At 43.1% G+C, this 21,435-nt stretch overlaps 1 protein-coding gene across 2 annotated transcripts in view; it reads left to right on the plus strand.

Annotated features, from left to right (window-relative positions):
* The first annotated feature begins 13,673 nt into the window (after positions 1–13,673).
* Positions 13,674–21,435, plus strand: part of MOB3B (MOB kinase activator 3B) — a 179,509-nt gene continuing 171,747 nt past the window's right edge. Inside the window, exon 1 of one of the 2 annotated variants that reach the window (XM_019736285.2) lies at positions 13,674–13,933. The gene's annotated coding sequence lies outside the window, so the exon portion shown is untranslated. The remainder of the gene's footprint in view (positions 13,934–21,435) is intronic. The other variant, XM_019736287.2, reaches the window with a different exon arrangement.

Below are 21,435 nucleotides of genomic sequence, written 5' to 3' on the forward strand. Positions count from 1 at the left end.
ACTTCAGATTTAAAGCATTCCAGAATATAAGCTCCATGAGGCAAGGACCATGTTTGTGCAATATCTTAACCCTAATTGCCTGGCACATAATACGTTGATTAAATTTGTGTTGAATTAATTACCCTCTATTCATGGCTCTTACAGTTTTCTGCTATAGTCCTACATAGTAGTTCACTCTTTTTGCAATTGTTTATTTGCCTCTCATTTTGGGTTTATTTGTCTCTCATTACACTGAGCTTCAGAAGGCTGGTCCTTGTCTTACAGCGTGGTGCCTGCCATGCAACAGGAATGGTGAGTTCTGAAAGAATGAATAGTGTCTATAGACCATTAATCTCAGATTCTGAAGCAAGGGGATTTATGGGCCCCCTTGCAAGTTCTTGGATGTTACCCCAATGATATTTTTAAGCAAAAGTTTGCATGTATGTACGTATTTCTGAGTGGTGGGTCCATAGCTACCTTCAGATTCTCAAAGGGATTTCTGATTCCCCCACAGGTAAGAAAGAGTTATTTTTACAAAATTGTTGTGAAGTAAGATATTTGCAAGGTAGTTTGAGAATCAGCCCATTTGACTCGGATGAGGTAGCAGGTTCATGTCTGTTCAACCTCCAGCAGTCTCCCTGGCGAATCCAGTTGGCTGCAGTGGGTGTTTCTCCTGGATGAGTATCCGTCTATGCTGCCCTCTCCCACACGCCTGTAGGAGCAGTTGGAGACTCATTTGCATGGCTTTCCTGGTTCTAGAAGCTTCAAGGATTTCAGCTCCTGGGGCCAGAACTACACAGCATTTTAATCAGCATTTAGGGAGTAGGGGCTTTTCTGTTCAAATTGAGACCCTTCTTTGATCCACTTTGGCTAGACATTTTCTCTGGCTTCCATCAATACACTCGGCATTTTTTTCTGGCCTAGACCCACACAAACAAGAGGAGACTAGAGATTCTCTAAGAAGCTTAAAAAAACACATTTTAAAAATAACTTAAGCAAATGAATTCATTCTGGCAAAAGAAAACTATGTAAAATAAACTTTTTTAGAGTTTCGCAATAGCAGGTCTTGAAAATGTAAACAGCCCCAACGTCCACATAAGCTGAGCCATTTGGCTGAACAGAAAGAGTCTCTGGCCCAAATTCTGCCTGAATAAAGAACATCTTACAAAACTAGGAGTCGATGACCATCACATGTGAGAACAAGATGTGGGGCAGGTCAACCCAACCCAAAGGTAGTGAGAAAGTCCCATGACCAGATACTCAGAATGGTGGCTTTCCAAACCAAAAGCTAGGCTGGTGAGGGGTGGGGCGAGGTGAGGCAGGGAGGCTACCGCCTCTGCCTCAGGCCCTTGCTCAGTCCTTACCAAGGCCCCCACTTTCCCTAGGGAAAGCCAGAGTCCACTGTCTCAAGTCAGGAAGCCCCTACAGGTTTTCCATGTGTTCTGTTGACAATATAATGGTTCCATTGAAACTGTAATCACATATTTATACTTGGCCAAAGGAGCCCACATAATTATAATAACTTCATAGCCCTAGTTTTTTGAGAATAATAATAATAATGTTCTTTCTAATGAGGCCTGTACTGTTCTGATGAACTTACACTGGGTTTATCTGTGTACTAGAATAATACTTGCTATAAATAAGAAACATGGAGATCATCATTTTATCTTTGTATATGCTCTCCTTTGGAACAAAGTCCTTGCTCATCCCTTAGTAGTAATCAGGTTCTTTCTATGTGAGGATCACTGTGCGGGAATCCTATTTTGTTTTATTTTTATCATTCATTCATTTATTTATTTATTTATTTATTTATTTATTTATTTATTTATTTTAAATTAAAGTTTATTGGGGTGACAATGGAATCATATTTTAGAATGGACGGAACTTGGAGAAATTCAGAGAAAGAGCACAGAAACTATTTTTTAAAACTAGAAAATGCAACTTATGGAAAAGGGTTAAAGAACTTGCTGTTATGTATCCCAGAGATCTGGGAAATATTGGTCTAAATCTTAATATTCCGGGTATACAAAGGATCCTGGTTAGAATAGCAACATTTGAGTAATGGCTATGACGAGTATGTGCCAGGGGCTTTATGAGCAATTTCTTGTTTGACCCTCACAACAACCTCATAAAGTGGACATCCTGTGATACACGAAGAGGACATTGAAGCAGAGGTTTAATGCTTGTCCAAATGTGATGGACACTTTTCACAAACATTCTGCTGCTTTTTCTCTCTCTCTTTTCTCACCTAGAAGTTGGATTGTACTTTTTCCCTTTCAGGAGAACTCAGACATGACCGCATGAATTTCTGTGGCCAATGACATTTAACCAAGTGACAGGTCACTTTCAAAAGGAAAGTTAGAAGGACGCTTTGGTTGTTTTCATGTCTTGGCCACCATAAATGGATAAAGAAGATGTGGTACATATACAAATGGAATACTATTCTGCCATAAGAAAAGAAGAAATAGTGTCATTTGAGACAATATGGATGGATCTTGATATTATACTAAATGAAATAAGTCAGAAAAAGTCAAGAACCATATGATTTCACTGATATGTGGAATATAAAACTGGAAACAACAAGGGAACAAACAAACTTAGAAACAAAAACAGATAGACACAGACAATAGTTTAGTAGTTACCAGAGGGTAAGAGGGAAGGGGGGAAGTAGAAGAGGGTAAACAGGATCAAATATATGGTGATGGAAGGAGAACTGACTCCGGGTGGTGAGCACACAATGTGATATATAGATGATATAATACAGAATTGTACACCTGAAATCTATGTAACTTTACTAACCATTGTCACCCCAATACACTTTAATTTAAAAATATATAAAAGGAAGGTTAGAGAACCAGTTTGAGCGTTGCCTCCCTTTCACTCTGCCACGGCGATCATTGACGTCTGGGCGGTGGCTGCGGTCCCGCCGTGGGAGCCACAGGAGCAGAGCCCCTTTCCCCACCCCCACCAACTTAAGACGAGCATGTTGCATGAGCAGGACATGACCTTTGTTTTAAGTTTTAAGCTTTGGGGTTAAGTTTTAAAACTCAGTTTTAAACCTCTGAATTTGGGAGATTGTTTCTGTATCAAAACCTAACTGATAGACCAAGTCACCCAGCTGACTTGAACTTGACCTGCCTCTATTGCCCACAACTTAACCAACCTCCTGTGCTGCCTTCCAAGTGGAGAATGATGTCTCAGTATCTTCTACGTAGTTTGAGGAGCAGGAAAAAAGAGCTATTACCTCCAGGGATAGAAATTGAGATTCCCCAGTGGGCAGTCAAGACGGATGGATCAAGAGAAGAGAGGAAGGTCAAGGGAACGTCCACTGAAGATTTACTCAGACGAAAATATAGTTAATGTTTTGATATATTTCCTTTCAGGCACGTTTACTGAATACTTTGCATACATTGCCTCAAACAGACTTCCAACTTAAGGGGAAATTTCTTAATAGACGAGTTCCTGGCTTGGAATTGTTTTGTCTGTTTCAAGATCTCTGTCTGGTTTAGTCTGAGCTTATTTTCGTACAGGCCTCACAACACAAGTCTCTCCTCTACTAGTCAGCACACAAAATGGTCTTTATTTCTAGTCTACCAGGAACTCAAGGATCTTGGTTTGGATTCCCCCCAAAATGATAGCCTGAGACAAGGATTTGACGTCAGTTCGTTTATTTGGGAGGTGATTCCAGGAAGCAAGAGTGAGACAGCAGCCTGACTAGAACAATGAGGAGGAAAAGCCACCGTAAGGATGAACTGACAACCGGTCACCTCAGGCTTGGCTCTGTGAGACATGACAAGAATGCGTCCTGTAAGTGTCCAGCTGAAGGACCCGAGAATAGAGCTTTTAGCCATTGGCTCTCGTTCCCATTGGTTGTTCTAGGGGCTTCAACTAGCCCTTCATCTAGTACACATACTGTGTTCACTCTTAGGTCAAGCAGGCTCTTGCAGCTGTGGAAACAGTCTTGAGGCTGACAGTGAAATGATGCCTGGTGTATGCCGGCTAGAGATCTGGGAAACCAGCCACCATACATGCATTGGAATCAGAGATGTGCCCAGTGATGTGACAGGGACACCATGGATGTCTACCACGCCAAACTGTGTCCCTAAACTCTAATCTCAGTTCTTATGGGACTGATGGATGCAAGGTGATACAAAGTTGGAACTGAGAGAACCAAAGAAAGTCTGTTTGAGCCCTGGGCCAGTTTTCCAATCTCTCAAGGGAGTAATTTTACCTCCTATCCGTCATCATTGTAAGGATTCGATGAGCGAATGCCCAGCACAGCTCCTAGCACGTAATGGGCATTCAGTAATTGTGAGTTCCCTGGCTGCTATCTCCTGTAAACATTCTAGAGCTGTACCAGACACGGAGGCAAATGACCTTAAGCGACCTTCCAGCTCTTCCCCTGAGCTCTCCTTTTGCTTTTGGGGCTCACTGCCCGCAATTTGAGCAGCAATGAGGGGCACCTTCAAATGAAAACCTGGTTTAGCATCTGCTGAGATAAACAGAAAAGAACACAGGGAAGCAGAAAGACGAGGAAAGGAAAGGAAAGTATAATTCAAGTTTACAAAGAAGGAGAATTGTTCTCCTGGAACATCGGGTAGAAATCTTGACAGGTTACCTAGCTGTCATAAATCCTCTTTGGCACAAAGTAACGAAGGAAGGGAAAGAAAGGAGGAAAGGAAAAGGGAAGGATAAAGGGAGGGAGGAAGGAGAGAATAAATGAAGGAAGGAAGGAAGGAAATTACACATTCATCTCTACAGAAACTGTTGAGCATTGGGTAGTAAGACTTGGGGAAATTTTTAACTGTAACTTTTCTAAAAGACTTCAGGGAGATATTTTTCCTCAGAAAAGCATCATCAAGGCTGTTCAGTACCCACGGCAAGTCTCTTTCATCTTACTGGACATGAAACACTATCACCTTTGAGACTGGCCAGAGGCCATTTAGAAATTCAATAATTATTCCCCCTAAGGGGCTTTCCAAATGGTGAAGTAGCTTCTTAAGAGGAAATTAATATTGAGCAGTGTATCAAATCTAATTGGAATCTTGAGGAAGCAGGGTCCTGAGTAGGTAAAACAGCTGGAGGCTAAAGTAGGTCGGGATGAGTGATACTGTCACTTTTGTGTCTTGCCTTAATTATGATGGGAAAAGGAAACTCTTGTTTATTTTTTAATGCCAGGAAGGCAAGGGGTGGTTTGGAGAGGCTCCGTGTTCATGAACCTTCAGTCTGACAGTAGAAGTTTATTTCTTTCATTTCTTTCCACAGACATCTAAGGATTGCTGAGGAGGCGCAAGACTTTCCTTGGTTTGCATGCAGGGCAGGTGGAAGTTAATGACTGACTTATTGGCCTTGGTGGTGGGATGGATCACTCGTTATTTTCCTATTTGAAAGAGGGAGAGGGCTGTGATCCAGTTGGAAGCTTCCATGACACACCGTCCTTCTCTCTTATCTATCTTCCTATACCTCCTGTATGTAATTACTTTGAGAGCACAACTTTCCAAACCCATTATGCACACAGTGGTCTGATTTTCTCATTTAAGAAAGGTACCGAAGTCTCGCTCTTAAATTGGTTTTGAGGATCCAGGCTATGATGTCTTTTCTTTTTTTCTTTTTTTTTTTTAAACATTTATTGATTTATGTATTTTAAGGATGGCACAGCTCACAGTGGCCCGTGTGGGGATCGAACCGGCAACCTTGGTGCTACCAGCACCACGCTCTAACCAACTGAGCTAACCAGCTGCCCCAGGCTATGATGTCTTTAGATGAGACTACCTTAGACTGTCATTCTCCTGGTAACTAACACTCCTGGAATCATATTGAAGCTGACCTGTTTTATGGTGAGACAATTCCTCTCCATTATTCAAAGTACTGAGACTGACCACAAGTGTACTATGCCTGGCTTGTGTAAGGCCAGAGTAAACACATCAGGTTCATCTGAGAAGAGTCACTCGTTAATCAAACTAATAAAAAACAAACAAAATCCCACCGTCTGGTAGCAAGATCTGAAGGGGCTTTGGGTCTCTATGAAAAATACAAGCAGATCCTAAGAGCAGGAGGTAAGATCACAGTCATGTTTCAATAAAATTGACTAAAAAATAACGTGGGAAAGAACATTCACTCTGTTTCTACAGAGTTGAAGTACATAAATGTCCATTATGATTCCAAATGGCACCATCTTGTTCAGCGGCACTGATACAACTTGGAAGAGTGTCATGGGAGTTTCCCAGCCCTCAGACTCATATACCTCAGTTCCACTTCCTCAAGATGGGGTTGATGTGATGTGGATTTCAGAGAAAATGTTTATAGGCATCAAGTGTCATTATAAAATACGTTAATAATTATGCTAGCAGAAAATATGCTGTAACATAACATGGATTCTTGTCATGGTTTGAAATGGCTTAAAAAGTTATATATATATATATATATGTGTATATATTTGTATGTATATATGTTATATATATGTAAAATACATATATAAAGATATTTTTATATGTATCTTTTATAGTTATCTATTTTATATATCTGTATTTTTATTTTTATATATATGATATATATGATACATATATATATATATATGTATATATATATTTGTTTGGTTTGTTTTTCTTTGTTTGTTTGAATTGCTATTATTTCAGTGCTTAGAGAGAGCCATGTACATTCCTTTCCAGGACCCAGAGATGTCCCATAAAGCACTGTGGCAATCTCTCCAGCCTTCTGACTAGTTAGGGTTTTGAAAACAAAATCAAAGTAAGGACACAATACGCCTTACTGTTGAATATTGGTTAGTTAGACACTTAGATTTGTGGACTCTCATTGCTTGGGATGAAAGGTGGGGCTCTGATAATATCTGCTGTTTGTTAGTAAATTGCCTGTATCAATCACAGTTAGCACACTATGACATTGGCAGACTCAGTCAAAATAAATGGGAATAGCCTCTTACCAAATCTAATTTGAGTCATCCTTGAACTCTGAGCACCGCTCTCCAGAGCAATATAATTGTGGGTCTGTTTGTCAATGACTATGCAAACATTCTTTTCCACCTTTACTGTATTTGTAATCTGTTATGATGTTGCCATGGTGACACCCTTGTGATATCCCTTTGCTCTTTGATACCCTCTCAGAGGAAGCTATAATGAGGTGGTTTAGCAATAGACACTTTCTGGGATTTTTCTTCTATACCAGAAGAGTAACATGGCTTTCCTCGTACAGGAAATGTATAAAGCATGAATTGAAATTGATGAAAAGTAATTTGCACTGACTGGGGCAAAGAATGTGAATGTTATTCATTCTATATCAAACTACCCAAGAGATCTACTCTCCTTGTTCCCAATTCCAGGAAATGACATCCTAAGGGACATTGAGGCTTCTGGATTCAGTGTGCAAATTAACACGTGCTGGGTGCTGGGGTTTCTTACGTACATGGGGATGTGGTGATATGAGGGTGGTGTGAGAACGATGAGCAGCAAAGAGAAAAGAGGTGGTGTTTCCTGAGCACTCACCACGTGACAGGCACTGTGCTAAGCGCCCTGCGTGCATACCTTCATCGAATCCATACAGCTACCTATCTTATTATCCCTGTTTCATAAGATGAGGTAGCTGAGACCCAGAGAGACTCTGAAGCCCATTCTCTTCATCACCACGCACCTTGTCTCCCTGGCATGCACCTTGCAGGCGATTCTGGCTCCTCTCTTTTCCCTAGAAGAGCTCGGAAGGGAGATCGATGAGTGCTCCCATCGAAAGTCCTCTGACTTATTCCATAGCAATCTGGAGCGGATTATCTGAAGCAGCCTAAGAGCTGACAACTTCCCTTTGGACAAATGCACCCTGGTGGCCTTTTCCACTTGCATATCAGGGCACACAGAGCACTGATGGTCATGAGATCCAGAATCAGTGTCCCAATCTCAGCAGTTGTGTAATCTTGAGAGAGTCACTTAATCCTTCCAGTTTTAGTTACTTCATCTGTGAAATGAAGGTGGTCAAAACCGTACTTGTCCAAAGGTCGGAAGTGGCCCAGTTGTCTCATTATCCACTTTTGCTCTCTTTTAGACCTTTTGAGCCTAAGATATTTGAGACTGTGCCCTGGACCAGAATTACAGGTCCATGATTGCCCGTGTATAATGTGGCAAACAGCAGTCTTGGAAAACAGTTTATCTGGCAAGAAGTTCGTGTTTCTCTACTACTTGCTGCCTTTTGAGTTACAGCGTCAGACATTACTTTGACAACCCCCTCAGGTAATTTTCCTCCATTAATAACTATTAACAAAAATCATTAAATTTCCTCTGCTCTCTAGCCTAGCATTTGGGATCCCAGCCGTCTAACTGCATGACAAGTCTTCATACCAGCTCTATTAATCTTGATTCCCAGGATACATCTCACACTTTTCTACCGTCCTGTATCTTTACTCCTGTGGTTCTATCTGAAACAATCTTTTGAACTCCACCAATGTCCACCATCTTTCACTCCAGCTCAAATGCCACAGTCTTCCTGAAGCTCCCCATAATCGACTTCATCCAAACTTAACCTTGCCCATATCTATGCTCCACAGCAATGTGTTGGCCTTTTCTACACTGCCTCCCATAGTCTTGTTTATATTATTGTTATTTGTGTATTTGTCATTCTTGTTAGATTGTAAGCATCTTGAGGGCAAAATCCAGGGTTGCCCATTGCCACATGCTAGTGGTAGGGGAGGGTGAGGGATACAGCCACGAGCTTCCATCACTCTGCCAAGTCTCAAACCTGCTTACACAGTGTGTCAGGTGTATGACTGTGAGCAAGTTACTTCAACTTTCTAGTCTATGATTTTCTCACCTGTACCAACCACAGAAAGGTCTTGTGAGAATGCAATGAGATATTCCCTGTAAAGTGCTTAGGAAGCACATTGTTGGTACACAATAGATGTTCAGTATTTACAATATCTATGGTGAGGTCTCTGCATTAATTAATCAATAAATATTTATTGAGTGCTATATTAGTCTGCACAGGCTGTTATTAAAAAAAAACAACATAGAATGGGTGGCTTAATCAATAACATTTACGTCTCACAGTTCTGGAGGCTGAGAAGTCTAAGGTCACCGTGGCTGTCAGTTTGGTTCCTTTTGAGGATTCTGTTCTTGGCTTGTAGATGGCCACCTTCTTGCTATGTCCGCACATGGAAGCAAAGAGAGAGTTCTCTGTTTTCTGTTTTCCTCTTGTAAACCCACTAATCTTATCACGAGGGCCCCCCCCCCAATCAGCCCATCTAACTCAAATCACCTCCCCAAGGCCCCTCTCCAAATACCATCACATTGAGGGTTAGGGCTTCATCATATGAATTTGGAGGAGGGGGGACACACTTCGGGCCATAGCACATGCCTGTACATTTATTGAGATAGTCTAGGGATAAAGTAATAAGCCAAACAGACAAAAATCCCTGTCTCATGGAATTTATATTCTAATGGAAAGAGTGAGGGAGTGTGGTAGACAGAATAATGCACCCCCAAAGATGTCTGTGTCTTATCCCCATGACCTGTGAATGTTATGTGGCAAAGGGGGATTAGGTTGTAGGTGGAATTTAAGGTTGCTAATCAGCTAACCTTAACATAGGGAGATGATCCTGGATTATTTTGATGGCCTCAGTATAATCACAAGGGCCCTTATTAGTACAAAAGGAAGTAGAAAGGCCAGAGTGATGCAATATGAGAAAGACTCAACCTGCTGTTGCTGGTTTTGAAGATGGAGAAAGGGGACCATGAACTAAGGAATGCAGGTGGCCTCTAGACGCTGATTAAAAACAAGGAAACTGATTCTCTCCTATAGACTTCAAAAGGAATTCAATCCTGGGGACACCTTGATTTTAGCCCAATGAGACCTGAAACTTTTTTATTTTATTTTATTGGGGAATATTGGGGAACAGTGTGTTTCTCCACAGCCCATCAGCTCCAGTTGTTGTCCTTCAATCTAGTTGTGGAGGGCGCAGCTCAGCTCCAAGACCAGTTGCTGTTTTCACTCTTAGTTGCAGGGGGCGCAGCCCACCATCCCATGTGGGAATCGAACCAGCACCTTGTTGAGAGCTCTCGCTCTAACCAACTGAGCCATCCAGCCGCCCAAGACCTGAGACTTTTAACCTTCAGAATTATAAAATAATAAATTTGAATTGTTTTAAGTCACTAAGTTTGTGGTAATGTGTTACAGCAGCCATAGAAAAGCAGTGTATATATATCGGATATCAGATGGCAGTACATTCTATGGAGAAAATTGGAGCAGGGAATGTGGATAGGGAGTGTTGGAAGGGGGTGGTGATTGCACAGGGTGCAACTCTATTTTAAATAGAGTTGAAAGGGGAGGCCTCTGGTGACTTTTGAGCAAAGAACTGAAGGAGGTGAGCTAGAAAGTTATAAAGTATCTGAGGAAAGAGTGTTCCTGGCAGAAGGCACAAAAAGTATGAAGGTCCAGCAGTAGGAGCTTAACTGGCATTTCTGGAAACCACAGAGGGCAGTGTGGATGCAGTGGAATTCATGATGACGAAAGTAGTAGGAGACAAGGTTGGAGATAAAAGAGGTGCTGTTTGTGTTGGTTTTACTCTGAGGAAGCCCAAGGAGGATTTTGAGTGGCCGAGTGATATAACGTGGCATACATTTCAACGGGATTGCCCTGGCTACTGTATTGAGACTAGAGCATACAGGGGGCGGGGAAGCAGAGGGACCAGTTAGGAGGCTATTGCAATAACCCAGGCTGCAGGAATTTGTGGCTTGGACCAGGATGCAACTGTGGAGGTGGTGGAAAGAGGTCTGCTCTTGGATCTCTTTTGAAGGCAAAAACAACAAGATTTGCTGATAGATAAGAGGTGGAGTAGAAAAGGAGAAAAGTAAAAAATGATTCCATGATTTGCGGCCTTAAATAACTGAAAGGTTGGAGAGGGGGAAGACAGCAGCTGGCACACATCTGAGGTGGGAGATCAGGTCAGTTTGGGTGAACTTGGGTACCTGAATCCTCCCCTTCCTCCCATTCTTTCCCTTCAGATTGTTTTCCCACAGAAGCAAAAAAGCATACACATAAGGCGTAATAGCCAGTGGGAAACAGTATCTTATTCAATCCATGATGAAGTCAGTTTGCCATACAATACCCTTGCAGGGCTCTGATAAAAGCTGCGTTTCAGAAGGAGATGTAGCCCAGGATGCTACAGGTAGAATGTCTGTGTCCTCCCAAAATTCATTTGTTGAATCCTAACTCCCAGGGTGGTGGTATTCAGAGGTCATGAGGGTAGAGCCCTTATAAATGGGATGAGGGCCTGTATAAATGAGGCTGAGAAAGCTTCCGTGCCCCCTTCTGCTGTGTGAGAACACAGCAAAAAGAGGTCTATGAGGAAATGGGCCCTCACCAAACACTGAATCTGCTGGTGCCTTGATCTTGGACTTCTCAGCCTCCAGAACTGTGAGAAATAAATTTCTGTTTATAAGCCACTTAATCTATGGCATTTTGTTATAGTAGTGTGAGCAGGCTATGACACAGGAGAACAACGGAAAGCTTGATTCTTGAATGCTGGCTCTTCCTAGCAGATTCTGAAAGTTGAGCCATCCTCCTCAGCCACCAGTGACAGGGAGAAAAGCTGGGTGAGAGCTGGGGTAGCTTTAATCTTGTACCCCACTCATTGACGGGTGAAAGTTATCCTGGAAACAGTGAAATCCCTCCCAATTGCCAGATTTACCATTCCTCCCCAGGGAAGGAGCTGCTACAGGCATGGCAGTGTGTTGAAAGTCCCCTTTCCCTACAAGCAAGGCTGAAACCCAGTAGAGAGGCTGTGACAGTTCCATTAATGTTTCTTGATTAGAATCAACTGCCCTCTTCACCCTGTGCAAGCCCTGCTCATGTGCACCCTGCGGGGTGTGCCCTGTCTCCAAGACAGAAGTTAGATCTCAATGCTCTGCCTTAGTTTTTGAGACAAGAAACCTTATTTTTTTTCTCTCTTCTTGACAGGACCAAAAAGATCATGTAATGAGAATTCTTGGGCAGGCAACAAATAGCCTCCTCACAATTAGGGACCAGTAAGGGAGAGAGACGTACTATTAAGCTAGAGCGATTTAGAGACACTTCCTTTGCAAGATGGCACCCATGTTTTCTTCTAGTATTTCATGGTTTTATTTTATATATATATGTATACACACACACATATGTATACATATATAATTAAATATTTAAACCATCTGAAATTTATGTAAGTTTAAGATTATATTTAATTTTTTCCAGAATACTATACAATTGTTTCAACACCATCTGTTAAATCATTTCTTTTTCCCCATTGCTAAATTCTTGTATGTATTTGCATCAACTTCCCATGTATTATCTCCTTTAATCTAAAACGGTCTTGTAAGATAAGTATTGTTACAGATGAAGCTACCTGGGATAGACAAAACTTGTATCTCAGAATTAGGAAAACACAACAGCAATAAAATATGAATATGAAGGCTTGAAGAAAATTTAAGACCTGGCAAATGCATTTGTAGTAGATAAAAGCTTCATAAATAAATTTTATTCTATTTATTATAGCTCTAGCCAAAAGAAATAATAAATGCAGTAAATGCCTTGTTAAAAAAAAAAAAGAGAGAGAGACCCTGCCATCCTAATTGTTCTGGATGATGAAGAGCTGTCTGGTTGCCACGAGGCCAAAAGATCACAAGGAGCTTTAAAAGCAGCGACTGGGACTTTAGGCAATTTGGAAATGCGATTGCATTACTCAGTGATGAGCAGAGACCTTGCTTCGTGGCTGCATTTTTGTATTTGCTTTTTCCCCTCATGTTTGAATTTCATATTCACAATCTCCAATATCTTTGTGTTGCCTAAGTGATACAGAATTAAATCGAATCATTTACTCCAGGGTTGACAGCATTAGACCATGACTGTTTATTGAATATTTCTTGCAATATCAGAAATACCTTGATATTGCAAAAGATATATGTGGTTTTAGAGGTTCTCTTCTACGAGCTGTGGAAACTACTTTTGGGGGAGCATGTTTTCTCCATATATCCTAATTTCTACTTAACATACTTCCATACCTCTTTAAAATGTGTAAGAAGAATTATAAAATGAAATCCTTAGTTATTTGGTACTCCTCAATCAATATACATTAAGATGCAATCAGATGGGGAATAAAAAGATATGGAAGACTCGTTCTTTTCTTAAGGAAGCTTAATATTTAATAACTTCTACTGTGAACTATGGACACTTTCTATGTTTAGTTTATCCCTTACAACCACCCTGCAAGGTAGATATTCTTCTCTCAAATTTAAGAGGCGAATACTGAGGCGTATAGACCAAGAACACAGAGGTAGAAAGTGGCAGGCTGTAGGTTGGGCTTCAAAGTCCGTGCTCATTTCATTACTCCTAGCTCATTATAATAAACCTGGCAGAATCTCAAAGTTATTTTCTAGTGATTAATGTTGTTCCTCCATCAGGCAGTCCATGGCATTTTTCAACGTCAGAAAATCTTGGAGAAGATACTGGATGCCCCCCTCTCTAGGTCCCTTGGATGTGGCTGCTTGTGGACCCAGAACGCACCCTTTCTGATCCGATATCTTCCTTGCCGCCCTGGCCAGAGGGTCAAGGTCTTTTCCTTATGGTTGGGAGCCCCAGTAGATTGTCCTTTCTACATCTCTTTCCCAAGGAAAGATGACCCAAAGCCGACCTGACTTCTCTTCTCCACGGAACTGCCATTCCGTAAGCGGCCGCCAGGAGGTCCCGGCTCCGAACCCCCGCGCAGCTGCCGCGCGTTGAGTGCTTGTGGGGGCTACTTTGGAGCCACGGCGGCTGCAGCTGGAGCCCCGCGCTCGCTCGCCCGCGCGCTCGTTGGAGCCGGAGCCCCTCGCGTGGATCCATAAGAGTCGCCCCTCCTACCCGAGCTCACCCTCTTCCTCTCGCGCTCGCTGCAGCTGACCCGGCGCAGGAAGCCGACAGGGCCCCAGGCTGAAGGTAAAACCCCACGGTGAGTGAGATCCCGCTCCAAGCGAGGGAGGTGGCGCAGCCTGGCAGCTGCTCGCTCCGGGTCGTGCCCAGGCGGGCAGAGGTGCTGGAGGCACCTGGGGCAGATGCACAGAGGGACTGGGGTGGCGGACCCCGCTTCCCCGCCCGCCCTCCACGTGCTTCCGGGGCTGGAATCGGCTTCAGACCCCTGCCCGCGGCTTGGCTTCTGGCCGGCTCACCGCGCAACCTTCCCGGGCAGGAACGAGAGTCCGGTCTCCCCCGCCCCCCCACCGGCCGCCTCCCGGCTGCTGGGCCCTGATTTTAAAATATATATATCAATAAAATCCGTCTTCCTTCGGGGCACAAGCCTGTCCCCGAACCCATCCCGAATCGCAGATGACTGCAGGGTGCGTGTTGGGCTGTGGGTGGCGGGAAAACAAACTTTTACAAAAGTGCGCCTGGGCAGGGGGACAACGTTTAGGGCGTATTGATCTTGAAGAAGAAAGTTCGGTTTGGGATTGTGACGTCCCCTACGCTACGTCGGCCAAGTCGCCCCCTGAACTGTCGGTGCTTCGTGGAGGGATAGGGTGTGTAAAGGACGCACAAATTCTGCTGAACCCCGGGCCAACAACTGTCAAACATCCCAGCCCCTCCCTTCCCTCTACTGAGGAAGATGGTGAAAACCCTTTAACTTTCCTTTGATTGCTCCTCCCTGCCTTTGGACCCCTCTCGTAAGGGTCAAGGGCTGACCCCTGGCCCCTGGCAATTAAGTATCAGATACCCCAAACTCCCCAGGGTCCGTCTTCACCCACCTTCCTGACCCCCTCCCCGACGTCCTCCCCGTAGAGACCACGCGACAGAGCCTATTAAGATCCTGGCGAATAGCTTTTTGTTTCTTCGTGTTTCTCCCCTATTGTGTGCCTTTCCAACATCTGGCGGGGCTCAGAGAGAGAAGGAAGACCCTAGCGTCTTCCTCCCCAGCCCCCCAAGCCAGCCAACGACCAGCTCCGGCCCGGGATCTCGACCCCAGCGAGGCCGCCCCACCCGGGCCTTGCGGTTAGAGGGAGGAGGGAATGTTGTTTCTTCCCCGCCTCCTCGGCTGCCTGTGGCCCAGGGCGCATTTCTCAGATCATATGCCACACGCACCGCAAAAGGCGCAGATCCGAAAGGGGCGCTAATTTCGAGAGAGTGGAAGCGCGGTTCCACCCTATTCCAGGGTGTCTGTTGGTGGGTTCCAGCGGACTTCAGTCTCGGCTGTGGCTGGGCTGCTGCCAGACAGCGGGATAGGATCAGGGCACTTCTGGCCGGCAGAAAGCCGAGGTTCTGAGGTCGGCGAGTTTCTAAGGGTTGGATGGCAGGCGAGTCGCCTTAAAGAGAATGATGACGGAAATAACCTAGGAAGCCTCAAACCTTTGGCTAAAATAATGGTGAAGTGGCTCCCTCCAGAATGAACGTGGAGTTCTAACTTCGCTTAGGGCTCCAAGTTTAAATCCCAGGCCCCCTCGGTATTTAGGAAAGACAGACCCGAAGGACACAGCGCAGACGCTGCCAAGAGTGTTCTTGCTTCCAAGTCCCTGCGAACCGGTGGCTTGGGACTGGCCCCGAGTTCCCCTGTGGGTGCGCCTGTGAGATTACAGGTGGCCCTACTGTCCTGCCTTCCTTCACAAGCTAGATGCTTACAAATCGTACTTGTTCTTAGTAAATGTGGATTGTTTATCAAGGAACAAAAGCAAAGTAGCCACTCTGAGAAGGCAATCCCCAGATGGTACCCCTGGAGAGTTGCTTTGCCTGTGAGGGAAGGCCAAGACTATGCACCTGCTGGAACCTATACCTGTACTTAACCTTACATACCTGGTGTCGCCAGCTTTTTCTGCAGGACGCCCAGTCAGCCCCTCTTCCAAGAAGACTCAGTTGTACTCTTTTTATCTCCCACTTTTTGATCGCCCCCCCCCAAGCCTGAGTAGGGAGGAAGGTTCCATCTGAACACTTGTGACCTATGTACCCACACAGGCATTTTAAGTGGAAACTGTGCACCTGGCTCTGTACAGCCCCTAGGAGTTTTCCCTTTACCTGACTTAACAGAACTTTTGCTCTTCCATTTAATGAAGAAGAAAAACGAGGCACTGCTAAGTCAGGAAGGTGGACATATGGAGCATTTTTTCCAGTGATTTTTGAATATGACCAGAGGGACCAACAACCAAAAAAAAAAAAAAAAAAAAGAGTAAAATCTTTGAAGCCCCTGAAGCCACTTTAGATACATTTCATTGTGAAAATGACCCCCACAGAAGGATTCCTTTGAAATTTAGTAGCAGCTCGAATATTGTCTGTCAGTATTTCTTCCTTGGGGATGATGCCAGTTTGTGCCCTTATCTAAGAAAGTGAAAGAGCCATGTTCTGTCCAAGCTACCCCAGGAAGGAAAACCGTGGGAGATAATAAGCTCCTACAGTTTCTTTAATTTTATTTAAAAAAAAATAAAAACAAAACTCACCCACCCCCAATTATTGTAGAAAACAGAAAATACACAGAGGTGAACATGAAAATGAAGAGAGGAGGAATATTACAAACAAGGCTGCCGTGAACGTCTTATCCAGTTATTTCCTTGGAATAAATTTCTGGAGGTAGGCTAGCTCGGTCAAAGGTGTTGATGCCCTTTATAGGATATTTAAGATTGCCATGTTGTCCTGTAGGAAACGTGTGCCAGTTTCCCCAACACTTGACAAGAGGATTTTTTCCCCCTATATTCTACTCACTCTATATTGTCATTCTTTTTCATCTCTGCCAGACTGATGGGGAGTATCTTATTGTCTTCTTTTGCATTTCTTTAATGATAAATGAGATGAAACGCATATTGTCTGTCAGTATTTCTTCCTTAGGGATGATGCCAGTTTGTGCCCTTATCTATTTTTCAGTGGTCACGTTCTCCTTTTCTCTGCCTCGAGGTGCTATTTGTAAAATCATGCTGTTCTAACTTCCGCCCCTGCCCTTATAATCAGTCTTTATTGACTTAAAGTGCCAATTCTCTTCCCTTTTGTATAGCAAACATTTGGCAAGACTACAACCATAAATTGCTAAAGTAACTGACAAGATCCCGGTAGAGTTATTAGGAAGGCCATGCAAAGGCACTGTTAGAGAAATTCATGGAAAATACCAAGTGTATACTTTCTGCTTAGTGGCTTGCATGCCCCAACTCCCTTACAGCTTGTAATACTGTTTTTTTCTTTATGCTTGTTTTGTGTTCATTTGTTTCCTTTTAGAGCAACTCTGTTGATGAGTTATTTTTACTAAATGGATGATACTAACTCATTTTGTGGTCTAATCCTTTCACTGATCACCAGCACACCATGATCCACAACTTGCTCTTGTTCTTTAAATATTTCTTCTAACCTTTGGTCTGAAATTTGCCTCAGTCTTTCTCTTTTTGGCTATACCATTTGAGCCCTGTACTCTTGAATCTAAACAGTTTAGCAGCACACTGTTCAAACAATAGCAGGAGAGGTCTCCCAAGGACTGATCCAGGTACATTTCACAGTCTTTCTTTTGTGCATTTGAGTAGCCACAGTGTCTGTGTTGTTTCTCAGTCTAGTTGTGTAGGGTACAGCTCCCTGGCCCATGCTGGAGGTATTATGAGCCGGCTGCTCATGGCAGCACGTGGTAGCTGATAGCAGCACACAGCAGCCCATGTTCTGGAGCCTTTGTTCACAATCTTAGCTGTAGAGGGTGCAGAGCTCACTGGCCCATGTGGGAATCAAACCACCTGAGCCACCAGGCCGGCCCTCTATGATAGTTCTTGATTGGAGGTAGATGATTCTGAAATGGGGTGGAGGTGAAAAAAGAAGAGAAAACTCATTTCAGCCAGATGATGAATAACGAGGGACCACATGAGAAAATTTAAGTAAATAATCTAGGTAATCTGGGTACAACCTAACGTTTAAAAAGATAAAATATAGAAAAGTGGCATTAGAGCGACTAATTTACTTAACAGACAGAAAGTGGTCTTCTAATTGGGAAAATCCAATATGAAATTTTTCCATAGTATGATTGTAGGCATTTCATTCCATGCACACAAAACAGTGAAGGCAGCTATGATTCTTTTCTCCAACATTTTCCATGCCGTTAGAAATCAAATAGCATGCATTAGGAATGAACAGTGCTCTCTGCATTAGAGTCATAGGCTCTCAAAGGTTGAACAAAAGTTTAATGGCCATCTAACTGAACCATCTAATATCAGAGAGGGAACCTTCACTCTCTTAAAATAATAAAATACCATCCTACAAACTTTGTATCATTTCAAACAAACCAAGCTGAGAAACAGATGCCCCCCGCCCCCCCTCCACACACACTTTTTGGAGAGCTCAGGGAGAAAGGGAGGTCATTAATTCTATGGAAGTTTGTATAAGCTCTTTTAAGGTGCTAAACTTTCATAGAATTAACAACTTTGGCAGCAAGAGCATTAAGTCATTGAGGTGTTACATTTTTCAACATTCTCTGATCCATATTTTCTAGCCGTTGGCTTGGTGAAGTTCAAAGGTGACATAGCAAAGAAAGTACGAAGTAACAAAAGGAAAGAGGAACAGAGGGTAGAAGATGGAGAGAAAATCTTATTCCTTTAAAACTGTCTTCAGGACTGTCTTTCAAGACTCTTGGTCACCCAGGGGATGGTTGGCATTATCTCACTGAGAAAGGTGAATGTGGCTGATATTACAAGGCCAAACTTTAGAGACAGTAAACATTACATAAGCCACCACCAATCCAGCTGAGAGCAGGCTTAAAGGATATCACAGTAATTCTTGGTTGGATGACTGAAAGAAGATAGGAAGCCAGGTGCCAACATTTCATGGTTTAGTTATTTTGCTGTGGGGATATGAGGAGGACAAAGTCAGGTGTTGGAGATAGTTGAGGAGTTCACAGAATTGTAGATGGCAGCTCAAGTGTCCGTTCAGTGTCCAATCCTACTTCCATTGCTTTTCTTTGGGATTCCCTGAGGTTGGTTATGTCATGAGCACTGTCATACCTCTACTATATTGGTAGCACATAGTTTGTATTTTGGGGTTGACATATATCTTTCCCTCCAGACAAGAAATGCATGTCTTACTCAGTTTTGTTTCCATGGCATCTCCTACATAAAGACACTAGTTGCTCATTGAATAAAAAACTACATGTGATTTCTTATGATTTTAAAATTTGGGTATTAACCTGTGAAGCAAAACTGCTGAGAGGTTCCAAGACCATCCTTCCCCCCTGACCCCAACATTGCCACTTCTTTGTATGAGTTGCTCCTAGTAGCTGTCATTTGATCACACCACCCTTAGGGAGGTATTTTTACAAATTTACCGTTGGTCTCTTTTAAAGCCCAGCTTCAGGTTATACACATAGTAACTTCCTGCACAGGAATAATTCGAGCTCTTAGAAAATGATCCCAGATAAAAAGAAATTTAACATGGTGGAATAAGTATATAAAAAAATAAATATGCATGGTTAGTAAAACCTACCCTCAGTTTTGGGATTCCCAGAACAGCTTCCATTCCTATCCTTGTTGTTTCTCTTGGTCTGTTCGAACCCTAATGCGGCTTTCACTTCTGAGATGACAGTGTTTCAGATGGTGGCAATGCAAGATGTCACCTACCAGAATAATCCTCCCCTTTACCCACTGCGTAGCTGAGGCTTTCTTCCCAGACCACATCTGAGAGTGCCCATAGTTTAGGAAGAAATGACAAGAGTGGAGTGGGTGACGGACAAAGACGTCCTCTTGTTTAGGATAAATATTTTAAAAAGAGTTGCCATTCCACAGATGAGGACAGCGTCTTCTTCTAATTATTATCAGCTTATATGGGTTCATAAGGTTTCCTGGCATTTACGAAGAACAAAGAAAGGCATTATTATGGAAAAGTTTAAGCGAGCTGTTTTTAGACTGATAGAAGACTCATATTCCCCAAATTTTAGGATTTTTTTTTTTTTCAGTGTTTGAGCAATGCCTGATTTTGGGGGTGGTGTCCAGGAAAAGGAGTTGGGGGATGTATTAGTTTCCTAGAACTGCTGTAACAAATTCCCACAAACCAAGTGGCTGAAAACAAAAGAAACGTATTTTCCCATAGTTCTAGAGTCTAGAAGTCTGAAATCAAAGTCATCAGGGAAGAGTCCTTGCCTCTTCTTGCTTCTGGTGGTCAGCGGCAGTGCTTGATGTTCCTTCCGTTGTCAGTGCTTCCCTCCAATCTCTGTCTCCGTAGTCTTGTGATGTTCTCCACGTGCCTGTGAACCTGCACTTCCAGACATTGCTTTCAGGTACTCTTTGGGAACAACCTGCACAGTTATTCATAATAACAGAGGGTACTATTTAGTAGTTACAAGTACCAACTCTTTATATAAATTATCTTTAATTCTCACAGCCAGTATACAATGTAAATGTCATTATCCTCAATTTATAAAAGGAGGAAATGGAAGCTTGGAAATATTAAGTGACTTGCCCAAGATCACATAGCCAGAATTCCACAGAATCAGGATGCAAACCCAGGTCTGTTGGAGGCCACATTGTATTTTTACAGGATCTAGAGTTGTAAAAGGTTTGTTTTCAAATCCACTGTGTGTATCTATGCAGTAATAGCCTATTTTATTTCCAAAAGGATTTGAAGCAGCTTGTAAAATATATACAACACAAGATAGTAAAAAGTAGTTCAATCAGAGCTGAAGGAATACAAGTCCCAAAAAACAAGATGAAGTCAGGGATACAGTTAGAACCTAAGAATGTGTGTCATAATGTCCAGTGTCCTTAAGGCAAAGGGGTGCAAATCTCTCCCTGGTCTTTCTAGAAACAAAGAGAAAATATGATCTGTTAAAGTAACCTCAGTATCCAGAAGATAAACCAAACCGACACCAAAGCTAAGTTCTCAGTAGAAGCAAAGCTTTTCTTGGTGCCAAGTCCTGGGAGGAATTTCTCGTGTGGGCCTTCAGGAAGAGAGCGCTGTGGTATTTCCTGGGCGAAGACTGCAGCAACTTCCATACAGAGGTAACCCTACAACCGCCACCACATGTGAGACTGGGCTGCCTCTTGTAACCTCCCTCCAAGTAGGCAGATGTCACACTGCCAACATGCAGATCCTTGGCAGGCATTCTGCAGGGGCTTGTTGAGTTTTCTCATGTTGATCTACAGAATGGAGTTCATCAGTTCAGCTGAACGGGGACAGCATTTCTTCGTCATGGCTCAACGTGAGGGAAAGTGTGGTCAGACATGTTAACATTCTCAGGGGTGTTCAGTGTGGAGAGACTGCCCTGACATTTCCAGAGCTCCTGCCCAGATCCAATCCTGCAATTCCTAGGATTTGTACAGAGGAACTTTTGGGAAAACTATCTGTAGGCACCACCTTCCTCCATTTGGTCAGAGGAACTTTTTGGGAAAACTAACTATTCTGTCAGATTGACCCAGTGCCATAAACAAATGTGAAATGTGTGCTAGACTTTCATGCAGTCGTAGGTTTGATTTGCTGTCCTTCTCCAAGGATCGCAGTCCTACATATGGAAACCCAAGGAAG

The sequence above is a fragment of the Rhinolophus sinicus genome, linkage group LG04 (genome assembly GCF_036562045.2).
Source record: "Rhinolophus sinicus isolate RSC01 linkage group LG04, ASM3656204v1, whole genome shotgun sequence".
Taxonomy (NCBI): domain Eukaryota; kingdom Metazoa; phylum Chordata; class Mammalia; order Chiroptera; family Rhinolophidae; genus Rhinolophus; species Rhinolophus sinicus.